This window comes from Heloderma suspectum, chromosome 13, assembly GCF_057233095.1.
Source record: "Heloderma suspectum isolate Gila_16-S chromosome 13, 16-S_ref, whole genome shotgun sequence".
Classification (NCBI taxonomy): domain Eukaryota; kingdom Metazoa; phylum Chordata; class Lepidosauria; order Squamata; family Helodermatidae; genus Heloderma; species Heloderma suspectum.
The window spans coordinates 16,204,878-16,226,130 of NC_139470.1; the positions used below are offsets into that span (position 1 = coordinate 16,204,878).

General features: G+C 46.4%; 1 protein-coding gene across 8 annotated transcripts in view; it reads left to right on the forward strand.

Moving 5' to 3' along the window:
• The first annotated feature begins 2,501 nt into the window (after positions 1 to 2,501).
• Positions 2,502 to 21,253, forward strand: part of GNB1L (G protein subunit beta 1 like) — a 110,155-nt gene continuing 91,403 nt past the window's right edge. For all 8 annotated transcript variants that reach the window (XM_084820384.1, XM_084820383.1, XM_084820387.1 and 5 more), the window contains exon 1: positions 2,502 to 2,564. The gene's annotated coding sequence lies outside the window, so the exon portion shown is untranslated. The remainder of the gene's footprint in view (positions 2,565 to 21,253) is intronic.

A 21,253-nucleotide genomic window follows, 5' to 3' on the forward strand; every position in this document is an offset into this window, starting at 1 on the left:
CATCTTTTCAGTTATATTCCAGTGGCATGGGGACTAACAGATGGACAGTGACAATGGATTCTGAGAGGCCTTATAGTTGCTAAGGGACTTATACTACAAGCTTGAAAGGATAAACACCCACCATCAATTATTCAATGGTCCAAGACTCTTCCTGCTCTCTCTCTATTTCAATGTATATTCTGTAGTTGTCAATCTCATTTGGATAACTATTCAGACTTATGGACTACTTATATTAATGTATTTAAGATATGAGTGTTGAATCTTTGTTAATGCCATTGTGGACTGACACTCTTTGTTGCAGGTCCCGCTTGTATGTTAGTAACGCAAGGGGACTTCAGTGATATCAGCTGTTTTGCCAACGGTGTCTATTCACTTGTTGTAAAACAGGCAGCAATTACTCACATGCGATACCAAGCCCTTGATCCATTTGTGTCATAGATCTTCAATTTACTCATGTTCATGCCAGAGGTGCTCATAAAAACGATATCCACGCTTCAAACCACTCAGGGGTGCCTTGCGAAGAGGGAGGGGACCCCCACACTTGCAAACGATATGGGTAGTACTTAGCGGACGCTCATGTTTCCCTTCATGCTTCTTCCAGTGGTTCCTTTATGCGTTCTGGTATGCTGCCAAACACCTGTGCAGTTAAGAGTGCAACGAATATGCTTGCTGTTTAATTTAGCTTTGCACAGAAAAGGCCGCATTAGGCCTGATGTAGGCCTAATCCCAAACCCTCTAAAGAGGTTTAAGGCACTCTAGTTTCACCTAATCCCGAAACCTAAACCAGAATCTTTGAAAACCTTCATGACACCACAGGAATGGGCAAATAAAGGGCCTTCCACTATTAAATTATTAAAAGGACACAGTGTGTCTTTTGGATTTCAGACTTAAAGCTTTCCCGAAAGAGCTTGGCCGTGTCCACAGTAAGAATGTTTATTTTGCAGACAATAGGTTGAAGGTCTCGCTGACGGTTTATTAGGCCGTGTCTGATTGCTGGCTAGGGGTAGAGTGGGGTGGGAGGAAAAGAAGAAAGAAACAGAAGTAATATCCCTCTGTAGAGGTTAAGCATGTAAGAAAAACGACGAAACAAATAACATGTCTAGACACTGCAAGCTTACCAAAAAACAAAACAAAACCCCAAGCTGGTTTCTTATTTTATAGAGTGTTCAAACCATCCACAATGCAACGCTGAAGCCTTTAAGCCTGATTCTTAATAACTCTAAATACCGAGGTTACTCAAGAAAACAGAATGGAACTCCTGGCAATGTGCCCTAAAACCAGAAGCACAATTAGGTTGGTAATTAGTTATATGCCGGCATTTTGCAGAATTACGAACTCTGTTGACAGGCAATTTAATGTGTTAAGCAAAACAAAACAAATATTGGGTTAGAACAGCGGCAGTGGCTGGTAGTCATTTTAATTTCCCAGAATGCCTTTGACATAGCATGGCTCTGGGGTATTGAGGGAAAATAAAATGAAGGGGCCTACTAAGCACTTTGCTGAGGGATCTGTCCCCCCGTCCCCCCCGGCGTTAAACTGGACATGTTTTTGTGCAGTGTGAACTTGCTCCCAGGTAGGTACATATATAGGATTGCAGCCTTAGGAACAGAGAAAGCTGCCTTAAGGCGCAATCCCATGCACGTTTAGACTGAAAAAAGATCTACAATTCCCAGCATTCCCCAGCCAGTTGGGGAACGCAGAACTTTTATTGGTCTAAACATGCATAGGATTGCACTCTTATACCAAGTCAAATTATTGGCTGATCTAGCTCAGTATTGTCTACACTGGGTCTCATGTTTTCAGACAGGACAGGAGTCTTTTCCAGCCCTACTTGGAGATGCCAGGTATCGAACCAAGGATCTTCTGCCCACAAAGCAGGTGCTGTACCCCTGAGCTACACCGCCACCGCATCTTGCCAGCACCTCTGTCAACAACCCTCCTCCTCTTCCAGCCTCACTCCCCCAATTTGCAACATTCCTCTAAGCCTTTCCCAGATGTTGGACTACGACTCCCATCATTCTCCAGAAAGCCTGGCCAGTGGCCAGGGATGATGGGGGTTGTAGTCTGACAACATCCAGCAGCCACGCCCCAGATGTTGTCGGGCTACACCTCCCATCATCCCTGACCACGGCTAGACTACATTGTACTGCTGCCTTCCCCAACGTGGAGTCCTTCGGGTGTTTTGGGCTACAACTCCCAGCATCCCCTGACCACGGGCCACGCTGTCTGTGGGAGATGATGGGAGTCGTAGTCCACGGCGCCTGAAGGGCACCGAGGCGGGGAAGACCGCGCGAGCGCGCTCCGCTCTAGCAAAGCCTGGCTAACAAGCCTGCGCATGCGCCGCTCCTTCGCCGTTCCAAGCGCCCTAGAAAAACAGAGAGAGAAAGTGAAGCCGCGGCTGTCACGTGACCGAACGCTCCCGCTTTCTATCGAGGGTCCTCGGCGCTCTGCGCGCTTGCCTAGTCGCCTGTATAAGTCTATGCTGCCAGACAGGCATCTCCGGTGGATCGCCGATCAATCGATCCAGCCCGTCTTTCCAGCCCCCTCTTCCCAAGGGAGGACTGGTGAGGATCTTACGCTGGCGCGGAGGGAGTCGGGGGCGGGGGAGAGAAGGGGGTTCTCTGTGCTTCATATGTGGGGAGGGGGGAGCTGCTGGGGAGGGGCCTTCAGTGTGTCCCCCCGCCCCATGGCTATGGCTTTTAACAGCTGCAGAGCAGGTAGAAATTCAACAGGAGGAGCCTTTCCTGTAGAGATGGGGGCTTTGCTTTATTATCTCAGCCTCAGCCCCCATCCCCCATTCCCCAGGTCTGGTGCCCTTTTGATGTTTTGGGCTATCATTACTAACATTCCTGACCATTACCCAAGCTGGCTAGGGCTGATGGGAGTTGCAGTCCAACACATCTGGAGGGCACCAGGTTGGTGGGATGGAGCTGAGGGCTTTATGGCGGTGCACATTATGGGTTGTTTACGGCTTTCTTCCACTTCACTCTCCCCCCCCCCGGCCCCCGCTCCTTGCTGTGATTTTAACAGCTGCACAAGAGGTAGAAATTCAACATATAACATTTCCTGTAGAAAAAGGAGGACTTTGTGGTATTCAGGAGGAGGACCTTTTTAGTGGTGGCCCCTTTATCTTGAGCACTTTCCCCGTGGAGGCTCACTTGGTGCCAGCTCTCTCTTTTAAAAACAACAACCCAAAACATTTTTTATTGAAACAAGGATTTCTTCATTTAAGAAAAATAACAAAAGAAGCTTGAAACCAATAAAGAAGTGACAATCTGCAACTGTATGCTTGACATTTTCCTGTCTTTATGGTGCCAAAGTCCTTCTTACTTTTCCCCACCCTGTTATGTAAATGTTGGATTAATAGTGGTTTTTATTTATTAATAGTGGCTGCATTTATTATTTTTCTGCTTTTCTTAAATAAGAAATTAAAGAGCCATCCTTTGACCTCTGACTTTGAGCTGAGCCTCTAACAGGAGCTGGATGGGCAGGAATCCAGCAGGTTTGGTCCTCCCTTGCAGAGACGAGGCCTTTATACCCCATCTAATGAGATAGGATTGTTTATTGTCCTTGCACGCACACATACCTTCTGTGCTTTACCAGCTGCAGGGAGAAATCTGACAGGTTTCCTTGGGGACATGCAGTGATTGGTGGGAGGAAAAGCTTCACATGCTAAACTTCAGTGGTTTAAAAAGGCACAGAAATGCTGCCAGAAAAATAAAATTGGCAGTCTTGTCAGGAGTGGGTCAATAGCTAATGGCTAACTTCCTTTGCTTTTAGATGCTGCATGTCTTTGCTTGTGTGTGTGTGTGTGTGTGTGTGTGTGAGAGAGAGAGAGAGAGAGAGAGAGAGAGAGCGAGAGAGAAAGGAGAATGCCTTTTCTAGAATAGTGTCTGCAACCTGTAGTTTGTGTAAGTATTTGTGTTAATTATTTTAAACAGTTTTTAATAAACCTGCTACTCATTTTATCGAGGAACCTTGTTCAGTTCAAGGGCCAAATTCCAATCTAAGAAAGGTCTTGTGTGTGTGTGTGTGTGTAGGTACATTCCATCTGTGGGTAGGGCTGAGCAGAGATGAGAGGGCCTTTTCCCTAGCAGCCCCACATTTCTGGAATACGTTGTCATCCAGAGTCTGCCAGGTCCTATCACTGCAAGCTTTTAGGAAGGCCGTGAAAATTTACTTTGGCCTTCCCCTGATTATGTTTTTTTTTAAAATCCGACTGGGTTGTTGCTACAGTTGTATGTTTATGCTGGTGTTTGTTGTTTTTAGAATGTTTGCTGCTGTTTTTATTGTTTTTATTACCACATCAGCTTTTATTATGTGAATCCTACTGTTGTATGCCACCTTGGGAGAGTTTCTGTCCTGCAAGGCAGCCAAGAAATATTATAAATAAATACATTTCCCTGCTGGGAGAGGGGCTAGGACCTGGGAAAGAAACTGGCGGGTCGGATGGAGATCCCCCACATGGGCTGGAGGTTCCCCATTGGCATGCTGGCTGGGGATGATAGGAGTTGTAGTCCCACACATGTGAAGGGCGCCTGCTTGGGAAAGGCTAGACTAAGGTGTCTTTAATTGTGTGAAAGGCGAGATATAAATGAAGCCTATCTTCGAAATGGCGTACTTAGAGTTTCCATCCAAGCACTGACCCAGGTTTGCTTAGCTTCAGCAACATTGCTGCATTATGTGCTTTCAGACCATGCCCTGGGACTTTCTGTCCTCACAATGGATGCAAAGTAAGTTCTGAAAAATAACTTTCATGACGCTTGTTTTCAGCCTGGTCGCCTAGAGGTGATTTCTTACTTGCTCCAAGTGAGTGGTTATTTTCAAGTCTACCAGTAGGGACGTGATAATGTTCCTGAGTATTTTCTTGTTCATCAGTTCTTAGAACAGGTGCTTTAAAAAAAAAAAAAAAAGGCAAATTGCCCAGGATTCAAAGCTTTTTTAGGTCAATCAGTTTGTTGAAGTTTAGTCTCCCACTTGTGCAAGTTTAATATCAGTTGGTATATCACTTGGTACATCCCGTTTTTGGCAGCAAGCCATGCTTGTAAGTGCATCCAAATTGTAATTTTGCATGGAGCAGCCTCTGGGGCACTCCGATCCTTTGCAAGTAGAAAGAAGGTTTTTGGAGAGCTGACCATAAAAGTCTGGATACACAAGAGATTAGCCAATTAAATCAGGAGTCTGTACCAAACTACATCAGAATAGGTACACACATATGTGATGAGGATCTTAGCTTCAGGACTGTAATCTTCAGTTGCAATCTTAAACACAGTTACTATGGAGAAAGTCCCACTGAACTCAGTGGGACTCACTTCTGAGTAAACATGCATAGGATTGGGCTGCTTTTAACTTCACTGTTTCCGAAAGTCTTCACAATGGGAAAGTTTGGACAAGCATATCTCGGCATAATAAACTGAGATATGAATGAGTCTTTTGCTCACTCGCATAGACGCTTTGCACCAGCACAATTAAATCAGGAAGCCTTTAATTAACAATAGTTCCCTGTTTTGTCTGAACCAGGAAACTACGGTTACGAGCTTCAGAACAAGCCAGGATATTAAGCCAAATTCAAACCATGGTTTAACATGCTGTTCTGTTCCAAAGCTGGTAGCCACAGTTTCCTGGTTTGGACAAAATGGGAAACGATGGTTAATGGAAGACTTCCTGGTTTATTTGCTTGTGTTGCAAAGGGGCTGCACGTGTGGGCTAAAGGCTGTGATATGATCGTCAGAACAGGACCATTCAGTTACACTGATACAGACTTTTGCCCTAAGGAAAAATAAGTGGGTTGGAGGGAAATAATACAGACAGGTATGACTTTTTTGTTTATATGATCGTGAATCCCAGTATTATGTCCATTTTAGTTGGGGTAGGTCCCACTGGGTTTGATGAGGCATACTCCCTGTAAGGGAACCTGTCAGCATATTTTACAGTTTCACTTTGTTTATGGCAGGGCTGCAGAACCTCTTTCAGCCTAAGGGCCAAATACCATTTTGGGGAACCTCTCGGGGGCTGCATTCCAGGGGTGGGCATGGCCAGCGGGAAAAGGGGCCTGGTCAAAATGCCAAAAAAACCAGCCTATTTTAGCTTCAAACTCTTACTGCCCAGTAACTCAGCCTTCAGAGAGGCGTTTCAACCTTTTAGAATGGAGGGAAAGGGGTTTGGGGGAAAGAGGGTGGGGCCAGGGAAAAAGGGCATGGCCTTCTGGGGACCTGAGGTTCTGCACCTTTGGTTTATGGGGTTTACTTCCTACCACATGTCCTTAGGTATTAGTTTAGCATCTTTGACAACAGGAAGTTTGTACTGAAAGTAGACGAAACGCTGATGGGTATGTAAAATCCATTTTTAATCCTGGTTAAGCAGCTGCTTTGAAACATTAGGAACACATCGTTTGGAGATGACTTGAACTGGCGTCTTTGGAGTGCCAGAGGGCAACTGGTTGTGCCAGCAGCTGGTGGTTGCGATCACTGTACCCCCTGAGATCCCATCAAACCACCTCCCAGATACTTAATCTCAAAGAGCACTAAATACCAAACAGATGACCTACGTCTTCCCAAGTTGAGCGGTTTGAATTCGGTGGCAGCTTTTCGGGTGATCTCTGTGTGTTTGTTTTAGGACTGGTTTTTAAAAGGATTCGTTTGGAAGGCTTTTGCAGTTCAGCTGGAACATGTTGTTGGCATTTCGGGCTTTTGGTTTTTTTCTTTAAGGGAACATTGAATGCAATTCACTGCCCCCCTTGTGCAAGGCCTTTTTGAAAAGGGTGGAGTTGTATGGCAGGGGTACTGGTCATGGAAGAGAAGCACTTTTAAGTCACACTGACTCTGATTTGAAAATTATGCACGGGCTTAAACACCTCCCTTTGAAATCAGTGAGACTTAAATGGGTATGGGCGCAAGACAGAAATAAGTCAGGATGCCGGGAATTGTAGGACTTATTTCTCTCTTAACAGGCATAGGATTACCGCTTAAGCTTGACTTGGTTCTTGCTGTGTGTCTACGTGGCAGATTGGTCAAATTACCACTTGGTCGGGAATGTGGTTAGAAGGAGATTGACCTGGAACGTTGCATCTGCTTACCGGCAGCATCTCCCTGAGGTTTCAGGCAGGGTTCTTTCTTCACCCTACCTGGAGATGCAGGGGATTGGACCTGGGACCTCCTGCATGCAAAGCATGTGCTCTGTCACACTGAGCTATGTCCCCTCCTATGGCTTCTTACTGTGCAACTAATTTGTTTGTGAGTTTGAACAGATTACAGGTTGTTTTCTTTTCCCTCTGCTTCCCTTCTATCAGATTATACCAGGGTGTCTGCCCACAACCACTGATCTACAATTCCTTTGGGTCAGCAGGTCAAAGATGAGTAAACAGACAAGGCTGTTGCATTGCCCAGTCTTCGCCAGCCTGGTGCCCTCCTGATGTGTTGGACTACGACTCCCACCACCCCCAGCCACACGACCAAGGGACACTTGGCTGGGAATGATGGGAGTTGTAGTGTAATACATCTGGAGGCTGTCAGCTTGGGCAAGGCTGGTGTAGCCTGTATTAGAGAACCTACCTCTTGCAGTTTAGAATACATTACTTATTTTAGGGAGTGATGGTATGACCTCTAGACAGCGTCTGAGGGGCCATAGGATAGTTCAGATTCCCAGCTCCGAGGTCGGAGATAGCGCTCCGACCTCAGAGGGGGGGGGATCAGAGAGCCAGCACAGAAAGAACTGCACAGCTGGCCTTTGAGGTGGGGAACTCGACCTCGGAGAGGGGGAAAGTGGGGATTTTGATGGGAGGGGAGGAGACTGGAGAGGCTAGGATGGACAGCTCGATGACAATGTCAACCCAGTGTCCAGCTGGTGTAAAAAAGGCAAACTCCATGTTAGGCATAGTTAGAAAAGGCATTGAGAATAAAACTGCCAATATCATATTGTTGTTGTTGTTCAGTCGTGTCCGACTCTTCGTGACCTCGTGGACCATAGTACGCCAGGCCTTCCTGTCCTGCGCTCTCTCCCGGAGTGTGCTCAAGTCCATATTCATTGCATCGGTGATGCTATCTAGCCATCTCATCCTCTGCTGTCCCCTTCTCCTTTTGCCTTCAATCTTTCCCAGCATCAGGGTCTTTTCCAGTGACTTTTCTCTTCGCATTAGGTGGCCAAAATATTTGAGCTTCAGCTTCAGTATCTGTCCTTCCAATGAGCAATCAGGGTTGATTTCCTTTAGGATTGACCAATTTGACCTCCTTGCAGTCCAGGGGATTCGTAAGAGTCTCCTCCAGCACCACAGTTCGAAAGCATCAATTCTTGCCTTTATACAAATCTATGGTGCAATCATACTTGGAATACTGTGTACAGTTCTACACTTGGAATACTATGTATGGTTCTGGTCACTGCACCTAAAAAAAGATATTGTAGAGCTGAAAAAAGTGCAGAAAAGGGCAACTAAAATGATCAAGGAGCTAGAGCATCTCCCCTATGAGGGAAGGTTACAACAGCTGGGATTGTTTAGCCTGGAAAAAAGGAGGGTAAAGGGGAGACATGATAGGGGTCCACAAAATTATGCATGGTGTGGAGAATGTGGATAGGGAGACATTTTTCTCAATCTCTCAAAATACCAGAACCTGGGGTCACCCCATGAAGCTGATTGGTGGGAGATTCAGGACAGATAAAAGGAAGTCCCCCTTTGCACAGCGCATAGTTAGACTATGGAATTCGCTACCACAGGGTGTATTGATGGCCACCAATTTGGATGGTTTTAAAAGGGAGCTGGATAGATTCCTGGAGGAAAAGGCTATCAATGGCTACTCGTCTTGATGCCTATGTGCCACCTCCAGTAGCAGAGGCAATGAGCCTATGTACACCAGTTGCTGGGGAACATGGGTGGGAGGGTGCTGTTGTGCTCATGCCCTGCTTTTGGGTTCCTGGTCGACAGCTGGTTGGCCACCATGTGAACATGATGCTGGACTTGATGTACCCTTGGTCTGTTCCAGCATGGCTGTTTTTATGTTCTCCTTCCCTCCTCCTCCGAAATGCCTTTGCTAGACAGGCAAAATGGCCTGTCTAGCAAAAAATGCTGTGCGGGAGGATGGGGAGGTGAAGATCAGCTCCACTGCTCCTCCCAGCCTGCATAGGATGACCGTAAGCCTCCGAGTTTGGGGGCTTCTGATCATCGAGGGTGTAATTAATAGGATTGCCCTCTTAAAGGGTTCTAACACAAATTACCCCTATTTTGTAACTTAATCTGGCTGCAGCATGCCTGTGTTTTGAAGAACTTGGAATGTCTGCCATGGAGAGGAATAAGACAGAGTTAGGTAAGCAGCAAGGGTGTACGCACCCAACATTGGGAAGAACATTTATGGAGAGGCATGGAAAAAAACCTCAAATTCATACATGTTGGCATCAAACGATTTCGTAGGGCTGTCTTTAAGTTGAGGGACATTGTACAATGCAATCCTGTGCACGTTCCCTCAGAAGTAAGTTCCATTGCATTTAATGGGGCTTACTCCTTAGTTAGTGTGTGCCCTCCTCTTGGCTGGCTGTAATCCACAGGCCTTGCCAGTCAGTTTTTGAGCTGTCTCATTTTCCATCTTGTTTAACATTTGTGGCTGAATGAAAAATTTGAAACATTTGCTTTCTGAAAATAATGAAAAACCACATAGCTTATTCTTGCTGTTAAATTAGATGAATAGGATGCTGATTAGATAGAGATGCTAGATAGGTTTAGTTGCTGTAAAATTAGTCTGCACAACACATCTGTAATATTTCAGGCCATTTTCTGACCATAGCATTCTCTCTCTCTCTCTCTCTCTCTCTCTGAAAGATAGAAAGACTAACAACAGAGTATTAAAATATATATTTTAAGGACGCAATCTTGTGCATGTTTAGACAGAGAAAAGGCCTACAACTCCCAGCATTCCCTAGCCCGCCTTGCTGGCTAGGGAATGCTGGGAGTTGTAGGCCTTTTCTCTACCTAAACATGAATAGGATTGCACCCTAAGCTAGACATTTTGGCTTCCGCCCTCATCAATAGCTGTGCTGTAAAAGGATATGTTTTTAACAGCACAGCTACCGATGAGGGAAGAAGCTGAAACATTTAGCTTAAAATATGTTTTTAATATTCTGCTGTTAGTCTTTCTTATACATTTTACCTTAAGACTGACGGCATCTGCAGTGGATCCGGAGCATTCTTGTCACTTTGCTATTGTGCCGCTTTACATCAACCTCTCCCTCTCGCTCTAATTTTGATGTAACAGCATTATTCAGTTGCTCTAACATTTTCATTTGCTTCATAACCTTTAATCATTACCCTTTACATGTTGTTAAGATTTCTAGCCAGCTGTTTCCCCAGTCTTTCTGTATAAACCACGAATTGCAGACACTGTTGCATTGGAGTTTTTTTTCGTGTCTTTTATATATTTTTTATTCCTCGGGGGGTACAGATTTTTCCATAAGCTTATCCATAAAAAACATGCAGATCTGTTCCATTGGCAGCATAAAAACTATGAACCAGTCAGCTGTAATGAGTTGGCTTTCGTCAATAAGAAGAAACCAATTCTCAGCATCCCTTGTTCCAAGCTGGATGGACAAGTTCTGTCCATATTCAAGGAGACTTAAGTCTTGAGCACTAAAACAGTCAACACTTAAACTTTTCCCCTTTACCACTTAAAAAAAAAAAATTACACTATCAAGTGGAAATTTGCATACATGTCGAATCTAACCCAAAGGGAGGGATGTTACTTTCATCCAGCAAACCCAGATAGATGGATTTATGGCTTCTTTAATATTAAAATGTTGCTGTACAAAAAATGTGGTTGGCAGGGCAAACCAAGGGTTTCAAATTAACACAGGTCAAAATCCGTGGTTAACTCTTGAGCTGTTTCAAAATTATGGGTCTCTGGAGGGCAGTTAAAGTGATCTCCTCAAAAATAAGAATAAAATGAAATTGTGAAAAAGTTGTTTGGCTGTTATTGCTGAGACTTCAGGACACGCTTCACTTGAGTGTACTCCCATGAAATAAAAAATGGACAAAACTTGTAGGGGCTTTGAATGTACAGAGACACAGATGTAGAAATACACAGAATGTAGAGATACACATTCTGTGCGCTTTGGATGTATGTTGTAGCGCCGCTATCAATGGCTGAATTTTGACACATCCTGGTTCTAATGAATGTACTGCAGCTCTTAGGGCAGACAATGTTGGGGGTAGGCATAGCTCTGCCACGTATCTCATGGTGAAGGGCCATAGCTTAGTGGTAGAGTGCACACTTTGCATGGAATGGTCTTGCGGGCAGGCAAGGCTGGGGCAGCCATAGCTCCACCATGTATCTCGCGGTGAAGGACCTTAGTGATAGAGTACACACTTTGCCTGCCCCGATAATATTCCATGCAATGTTGGGGCAGCCATATCTCCGCCATATACCTTATGGGGAAGGAGCATAGCTTAGTGGTGGAGTGCATGCTTCACATGAAACTGTCTTGGGGACAGGCAGGTTCAGGCAGCCATAGCTCCGCCGGATGGGGAAGCCTCATAGCTCTGTGGTAGAGCATACACTTTGCATGGAAAGGTCCCAGATCCAATCTTCAGGTAAAAGGATCCAGGTAGTAAAGCTGGGAAGACCCTTGCCAGAGATCCTAGAGAGGAGCTGTTGGTCAGAGTAGACAGGGGGCTAGATGGACACATTGGTCTGTCCTGGCAGTTCCATGTCTTCATGCACGTAACATGAATTGGATAAAATGATCTCAGACTAGATGCTGTTGATGGACTGTCAGTTGGTCCTCTCTCTCTCTCTCTCTCTCTCTCTCTCCTTCCTAAAGGAGGACAAATTACCCCAGCCCCTGCCGACACCTTTCCAGATGTTCCTGTCTGTGTTGTATGGAGGCCATATAGGCTGGAATCAGAAGAACAGCACAGCTAAAAGTGCTTTGGGCAGGTTCTTTTTGGACAATAGCACTCCCTGTTCCCACGAAGCAAGCTGCTTTGGAAACATACGAGTCTTTGTTCGCCATTTTTGAAGAAAAGGAGCCCAGAATTCCGCAAAAATTACCCAAGTCTAGTGCTGGCTCCAGGTTTTGAGGGCCCTTGGGCAAGACACCCGCAACGGGCTCCCTCCCTGAGCGAGTCCGCCTCCTCCTTGCCATTATCCCCAGCTGCCCTTGCTCCTCATCCTCTTTCTCATCATTGCTACCAGTTGCTTGCTTGACAGCAGAGAGCCAGGGAGCAGGCAGGCCGTGGCATCTCCTCTTCCTCCTTCTCACTACCACCTTTGTCTGGGCTAGAGCGAGAGACAATTGAACAAGTGCATTGCAGTGATTAAGGGAAGGAGCAGCTCAAGTGGGCTCTTGCCAGTGGGACCCTACTGGGGTGTGGACTCTTGGCAGGTGCCCAATCATGCCTACCCTTGATGTCAGCCCTTCCTGAGCCCTTAGAATAGAATGTGCCTTTCTCGTAAACAGGACACTCCCATTGGAACATCAACGTGTTCTCCAGTTAGTTGAAACACTTTCTTAGGCAAGAACCAACCCACCATTGATTTAATTGCTTAATGTGGCCCAGAATTGTTGGTGTTGGCACCAAGGACCTGTTTTACAGGCCGGTGTTATGCACTGGAAGTTTCCTCGCTTAGGTTTGTTTGTCTTGGGTTAGCTGAAGAAGATGGTGTCTCTCAGTCTTCACTCAGTACTGAGTCACATGCATTTTGCTTCAGGGGCCAGTTCAGCCTTCTCCTGCCTGGCGCCCACCAGGTGTTGTGGACTTCAACTCCCATGACATCAGGAATCCTGTGAGTTGTAGTCCCAAACATCTGGAGGGCACCAGGCGGGGGAAAGCTGAGCTAGTGATTTCCTATAGGAGTGCTCCCGGTTGTTTCCGACGTATATATGTATATTAAAAAGTAACATTGCTTCTAGCCTTGATGGCTGTACGCTACCTCCAATACCAGAGGTGGTATGCCTATGTACACCCGTTGATGGGGAACATGGGCAGGAGGGTGCTGTTGCACTCATGCCCTGCTCGTGGGCTTCCCGTGGGCAGCTGGTTGGCCACTGTGTGAACAGAATGCTGGACTAGATGGACCCCTAGTCTGATCCAGCAGGGCTCTTCTGATCTTCTTAACTTGAAAACACCCTTTAGATCAGGGGTGGGAAACTTGTGGCCCTCCAGATGTTTTGGCCTACAACTCCCATGATTCCTCCCTTGTTGGCTGTGCTGGCTATGGCTGATGGGAGTTGTAGGCCAAAAACATCTGGAAGACCACAGGTAGCCCATCCCTGCTTTAGATACAAGGGTGAGCAACCTGGTACCCTCTAGATGTTTTGGACTACCACTTCCACCAGGCCCAACCAACATGGTCAGAGATTATGGGAATTGTTAGCCAAAACATCTGGAGGACACCAGGTTGCCTACCCCTTTAAGAGAAAGTGATTGCCTCTGAAGATTAGGGCAGGCTTTCCAGACACAGACAGCTGGTGCAGTTTCCCCAGTGAAACAATCTGTTGGTAGAGGCTGATGGTAGAAAGACTGACTGGAGTATTAAGTGGAAGGCCAAACTTTGGTTCCGCGTTGATTAGAAAGCAAATCCTGGTTGTAAAAATAAATGAACTTGGTCCACTCTTTTCCTCATTCATTTTTTTGTTTCCTCCCCAGGAGAAAACACAGAACATAACCTGGGTCATAAATCTGCTTTATGGTTCACATGAGAAAGGGTGGAGAAACTCTTTTTATGTAATCTTCCCAGAAATGGAAAGGCGCATGAACCGGGATGCTCATCCAAAAATGCACAGGACAGATTAGGCCTTTCATTATGTCTTAGGCCAACAATATTTCACTTCATGTAGCCACTGGCTGACAAAGCCTTAGCTTCCTCCATCTCTTTCTCATCTCTCTCTCTGCCATCTTTGCAAGCCCCCCCCAAAGCTTGCAAAGATGGCAGCGACGATTGAGGGAGGAGAGAAGGGGAGAAAGACTGCAGAGCATGTGTTTCTTTAAGAGTAATTGACTTGCAACTACAGGCTGCTTCCTAAAGTTAGTTTTCACTCTCAGTTATCTACTACATTTCAGTAAAAGTGATTAGAACTACTTTTGTAATTACTTTTGAAGTAGTTAGGTAGTTTCAACTACATGGATGTCATACATTAAATTAAATGCCCGTTATGAGGCAGACACGGGTGGTGGGATTCAGGCTGCGTTAGTTGAACCTGGGTCCCGCTGAAATCAATGGAACATAAGTCCTGACTCTCTTGTCCCATTGATTTTTGATGGGACCTTTGTTCAACTAACTTAGGGAGCAATGTGGCCCCTAGACGGAGTCTGGGGGGCCATAGGATAGTTCAGATTTCTGGATCCGAGGTCGGAGTCAGCACTCCGACCTCAGAGCCAGTAATCCGAGCTCCCCTCCCCCTTGCAGCTGGCGCAGAGAGAATGATGTCAGCTGCTTCGCCAAGATCGCAAAGGCCACCTCGGAGAGGAGGGAAAGAAGGAGTGCCAGTGGGCAGGGAGGGGACTGAGGACGCCAGCTTACGCTGTATCTAGGGATGTACGAAACCCCCCTTACCTGGCTCCACCGGGTTCCGCTGGGGGGAGGAGGTCCTCCATCCCTCCCCCCGGAATCCTGGCCGGCCGGCTCCGCTCTACGGGGATTCCGCGGAGCCACTGGCCGGCTCTGCCAGCAGCCGGACATCCAGCCGCTGGCTAGCAGGGATGCAAATCATGTCTGGGTTAAAAACAAAAATGTGTACGCAAATGGCGGCGGCTACGGCTGCCGCCATTTGCATTCCCTATTTTTGGTTGTCTTAGTCTACATAAATATTTACGTAGACCAAGATGGCAAAACTAAGGGGGAATGCAAATAGCGTAGCGGACGCTATTTGCGTTCCCCCTTATTTTCACCGTCTTAGTCTACATAAATATATTGGAGTCCAGGTGATTATTATGATGGTCCCTATAGCCACACCCGCAAGGAGAGTCCAAAACTGCAGGCAGCTGTGCCGATCCATCTTTCTGTGAGTGTGTATTATATCTCTTGCAGGGCTTTCGTGAAACGAATCGGTCTCAATTACCCATTCATGTCCAGGCTGCCCCAAAATGCTTTGCATTGCAACAGGAGCAGCTCACAACAATGTGTCATTGCTGGGAAAATCCATTTCCCTCCCGCTGCTGTGGGGGTTGCAGGTAAATTCAAGGGGAAGATGGGGTGGTGGCGGCAGATGACATTCCCACCCCCGTTAATGAAAAAGCCCTGGTGCTTTGACCCTGTGAGCCCTGCCTGGTTTCACTACAACGTCGTAAGTCTGTTTCCAACTCAGGATTCCCAGTGTGGAGGACCAGGCCATCTGCAAGGGGGAATCGGTGAGCAGGAAGAGGGGTGACCTCTTGGATTTCCTTCGGGCCCATTTGAATCCTTTCTTTCTCCAGCTGGCTTGGAGAGCAGAAATAAGCTGGCTGGGGGGGGAAATCTTTCGAGGCTGGGGAGTATGCCTAGATGAGGTCTGAGAGGTACGGAAGTGCCCCCCACCTGCTAATTCTCCCCGACAAATACTCCACCGCCCGCAGGCGTGCTACCTTGGCAGAAGCAGGTTTCGGAACATATGTTGTCCCACCCTTGGAGCTTACAGCCAAAGGCTTATTATTATGTGCATATTTCTCAAGATCGTCCTTTAAGATACTTGAAGCAATTTATTTTTTTTATGAGTCAGAGGCGTGATGAAGAGGGATCCATCCGGTCTCTGTAATGTCGACCCTGTGCATAGAACAAATCTTCAGCCTTTTATATATCCTCCAAACTGTGGCAAATGCTGGATGCATTTTTTAAGCTGTTGGCTCTTCCTTTGAATTGTACGTTTTTCTGCCTAGGGAATTGAATAAAGGAAGGAAAATTGAAAACCCAGAAATGAAATTTTCAACCAAATGCAAATATTGATACTTTAGATAAGCACGTTGGAAATCTTAACCACCTTCCCGCTCTACACACCCAAGATATATGTTGGCTTTTGATGCTGTTCCATAGCGGGTGGAGGAATTAATTGTTCTTTAATTGCAGTGGTGTGATAGGGCTTGGCTGTTTATGAGTACACTGCCATATTATCCTACGGCAAGATTCTAAGGTGGTAGATACATTTTTTAATTTGTTATTGGTAAAGGCTGACTCTGTTATAAAGCCTCCTCCACAAACCAGTTAAGCTGGAGTGTTTGGATTTCTGACGAGAGACAGGGCTTTCTCGGTGGTAGCCCCACGCTTATGGAACCCGCTTTTGATTAACGTTCCCTTGGCCCCCTTCCGCACAGGCACTGAAGAGGCCCTTGAAAATGTATCTTTTTACTGCGGCATTTCCTTAAAGAGAATTGATGGCTGTGCAGACTAAAGCAGTTTTCTGAGACATACATCTTTGCTCTTGTCTGACATACGCTTACATGATCTGCTCAACATGCCATTGCTTCATTTATGTTGTGTATGCTGCTTTGTGAGGGCTCAGCCCTACGAAGCGGCTTATAAATACTTGGAATCAATAAACACAAGCTGATTCAGTCCGGCTGTCTCTAGTGGAGCTACGTCTACCTTGTGGGGTGGGGGGTGGAGAGCTATTTTAGCTTCAAGCTCTTTACTGTAACTAAGCCTCAGGAGAGGCATTGCAGCCTTTTAGAATGGGGAAAAACCTGCATAAAAGCCAGGAAACCACGAAATGAGTGTTGGATGGAGGAAAGGCAGTGGAGGCTGGTGGCTCCTATTTCAGTGGGGCTGTGATTCCATTCTGGGTTTCCTCCAGAACCATTTTGGGGATAGGGTTCAGCACCTTGGATAGCCCCTTTAGAGTTCTGGCTGGTTCTGATTAAAACCTGGAATGGAATCGCAGCCCCACCGAAATTGGAGGCACCGGTTTCCACTGCGGAAAGGGGTGGGGCCGTAGAAAGGGGTGTGGCCATTTGGAGAACCTCAGAAGGCCATATATGGCCCCCAAGCATGAGGTTAAATTCCCCTAGTGTAGGGCCAAATTTGTACTAGGCTCACTGAGTTTGTATTCTGTGCAGTCTGTTTTCAGGACCGGCACTCAAAACAAATAGGAACAGCCAAAGTTCCCATATACCGAATCGGGCTGTCCCTCTAGCCCAATGTTTTCTTCTCTCCCGGGTAGCGGCTTTCCAGGGTCTCGGGCGGAGAAGCGTCTTTTGCAACAACTGCTACCTGATCCTGTTTTTAACTGGAGATGCCAAGAACCAAACCTGGGATTTCCTGCACACACACCACACAGAGCAGCTGTGCACCGAGCCAAGAGTTCCCAGTTCTAGATCCGTGGGCTCCTGGCAGAAGTACACAAGCCTCTCCCATGTTTGTTCCCACCCGTGGAACCTTGATGGGTGTTACGGAGGCATCTCCTGCAAACCCAGGTGGATCTTGAGCACGTTTTGTCTTGCCATGGCCATACACCAACAGTAGGCAACCTGAGGCCTTCCATATGCTTGGGACTGCAACTCCCATCAGCCTCAGTCAGCATTTGGGGATGATCGGAGTTGTAGTCCCAAACATCTGGAAGGTCCCAGGTTGCCTACTGCTGCCATGTAACACACCTCCCAGGCTAACAAGTGTGGTGTAGTGGTTAGAGTGGGTCTCGGGAGATCTGAGTTCTAGTCCCCATTCAGGTCATGAAGGTCAGTTGGTGCTTTTGGGCCAGTCAGTGACTCTCGGCTTAATCTACCTCACAGGATTGTTGTTGTGAGGATAAAATGGAGAGGAGGAGGAGGACTATATAAGTTTCCTAGGGTTTCTTGCAAGAGGAAAAAAGACAGGATATAAATGTAATAATAATAATAAATAATTTATTTAACTCAGGGATAGGCAATGTGGTGCCCGCAGACTCCAACCTGCCCTGGGTCACCTGCCTTGGCCCTGCCAAGGTTTTCTAACTCTTCCACTTTTTTTTTTTTAAATTAACACATTTTCCTACGGCGGCTGGGATTGCTGTGAAATAGGTTTCTGTAGGTGCTGAAAACTGTGGGTTCAAGGGAGTTGTTAATGTGTTGGGCCTCAGACCTCACCTCTGCCTCATCCTCAGACTTTTGGGCAGGTTACTGGTCTTTTGCCATGCCTCCCATGGCAACCATTTTGTGGTGGCACCCATGACAGTTTCTCAAATTGCCAAATGTGCCCTTGGCTCAAAAAGGTTGCCTACCCCTGATTTAAATGATTGAAAGTCACTCTCTCTCTCTCTCTCTCTCTCTCTTTCTCTGTGTGTGTGTGTGTTTGTGTGTCTGCGCGTGCGCGCACGTGGAGAGAGAGAGAGAGACAGAGAATTGGAGGATTAGCATGTATAAGAAATGTGCAGATGAGTTTTTTCAAGGTCCTAGATTAACCGGATAACCAGAAGTGGCTAGTGGGGTCGGGATGTTATCTTGGTTTGCCTTCATCCTTCTGATATTCTCCCCCCGCTGCCCTGCTTTGCTTCTCATTTGTGGGTAGTATCCAATGATAGTCCTACTTAGAGTAGACCCATTGAAATGAATGGGACTTGAGCTAGTCAGAACTAAGTTTAGTCACATTCATTTCAATGGGTCTGCTTTAAGTAGAATACTGTCCTGGGACCCCTCCTCTCAGGTTCTCCTACTTGGCAGTGATTTCATGGATCTGGGCTCTCAAACTGCAAATGTCACGGGAGGCATTGTGGAATGCTTCAGGCCGACGGTGTGTTTCTTTTGTGTGTGTTTGTGGTGGTGGTGTGTGGGGGGTTTTAGCTGAAAGTGGACGAGCCGTGTCTCATTTTAACAATTGAAGGAGCTGGTGGCTTCCTTTTCCATTTACGTAAACAAACCTTCTTATAGTAAGCTTTTCCATCCCTTAAGCGGCTTCCTTGGGAGCAGCGCTCCGTCCTCTGCAAAAAGAAAGATCGGAATACATCTCCCACGTTTGCAATGGTTATGTTTACATATGTTTAGGTTATGTAATGGCTCTGTTTCTAGCTTGAAGATGTATCTGGTACCCTCCAGATGTGTTCGTGGATGCTGGGACTTGTCGTCCAACACATTTGGAGGGCACAGGTTGAGGAAGGCCGCTCATTGGGGACGGCTATTGCTTATTTCCCAGGAGTCTATATTTTTTTAAAATGAAAGAATTCGTCAAGATTTAATGAGGTTACATGTCGGAATGGGTAGACTTGTATAAACCCATGTGTTGTTTGGTTGATCTTTGAAAATCTGAGACTTATTAGAAGGGCGGATGTGGGTGAAAATGGATTTGGGTTTGTTTTTTTTTCCTTTTGTGTTACATCAGCCCTTTAAATTCACTGTAATTATCAATGATTAAAATTAGTTGATAATTTAATTAGGATTCTCCCCGTAGGGATGAACAGCTAGGAAGATCGTCTTGACACTTATGTGTGGGTTCAGCTAAAAGGCAGCATTTGAATGGTATAGATTGGAGGTTCTTCTCTTAGGTGTGACCCAGGGAAGCTCCAAGCGCTGTAAGGCAGAGGTGAGCAGATTTCAGACTTGCGGGATCTATTTTGCATTTTTTTACTAGAACACTGAGGCCTACCAACCAAAGCCAGACAGAAAATGGTTGCTTAGGGGAGCAGAACCCGTTACTTACTGCACCCCACAAACCATCTGCTGCCATATATATAAATCGACATGTGACTTAGCACAGATCAGGGATCCTAACCCGTCAGTCTAAAAGTGGCCCCCAGAGCTGAACAAAGACCTGGTCAAATGCAAGGGATGAGTACTTCCATTTCACAGATGGAGAACACTGGGGCTGAGAGATCAGCAATCATTACAAGGCCAACCATGCAGAGGTGGTGTTTTATCCCAGTCTTGCCCAATCCGGTGCCCTCCAGATGTGTTGGAGGGCTGGCTGAGGGATGCTGGGAGTTCTAGTCCACGATATCCGGAGGGCATCAGGTTGGGTAAGACTGCTTTATCCCTTTGCTCTCGTTTAAAGTCAGAAACCCTTGGAGATCTAGTTCAAGCCACCCAGAGATTGACCAGCAGATCCCAGTCTATTTTCTCCCTGTCCTTGACATGAATGCATGACACTGAGGAGTTGTGGTTTTCTTGGACCAGCTCTACACATGCAGCAGAATGAGGGGATATTATGGACTGTACCCTTGCAGTTGGGAGACAAAAGAAACAAGCCTGAAAGCTGGCATTCTCACAGCCTGGTGTTGATAGGATACCTGGATTTATGCACCATGGACATGACACAGAACTGGAGCGATATGCTCCGAAAAGCAGATGCTGGATAGCACTCTGGCGGCTGCATTTTGCGACGCTTCTGCACAGGGCCGGCCCAAGGCATTTTGCTGCCTCAGGCGAAGAACAAGATGGCACCCTTTCCCATTGCATGTCCAAAAGCTGGCTAGACTGTTTCTTCCATGCTAGAGATGGAAGAGCATCCTCCATTGAACCTGAAGACAGCAGGCTAGCTTAGGGAGCATAGGGCAGGCCGTGAGGCACAGAGCTCTTTCCTCCAACACTTTGCTCTCACTTCCCAGCATCCCACCTGAGGCGACTGCTTCAGCCTGCCTGATGGTAGGGCCAGCCTTACTTCTGCATGTGTATGCGCACTAAGGAAATTCTTTAAAAGACATCACCAACAGTAACACAGGAACAGGGATTTGCCATGGACGCCTGTGTATGTGTGTATTATATGTACTTGTGTGTTATATTTGTGTGGTGTTTTGTTTGTTTGTGTGTGTGTGTGTGTGTGTGTGTGTGTAATATATAGTCTCTTTCTCTCTCTCTCTCTATATATATATACACACACACACAGTGTAGTGTAGTGGTTACAGTTTTGGACTAGGACTCGGGAGATCCGGGTTCTAGTCCCCACTTGAAGCTCACTGGGTGACTCTGGGCCAGCCACTGACTCTCAGCCCAGCCCACCTCACAGGGTTGTCGTTGTGAGGATAAAATGGAGAGGAGGAGGATCATGTATACCAGCTTGGGCTCCTTGGAGGAAAAATGGAATATATATGTAACAAATAAAATCAGTAATAAAGTCTGACACTGGTAAATACGAAGGACGCACATGCATTGCTCTGCTTGCATAATGGAGACATCCCCATTCATTGCTGTATACCGCTGTCGGGAAGATCATTTAGGTAACATCCTGAATTGCAAATAGGAAAAAAAAGTGCGATGGAATCTTTCAATCTATCATTATAATTTAAGAATCCTTCCTCTCACTCCAGGTCTTGATCAGGATGTCAGATGTTTATGTCTTCACCTGTCAGCCAGGTGTTGAGTTGTTGCGCCATGTTGCTTTGAAGTGTAGATACCTCTGAAGGG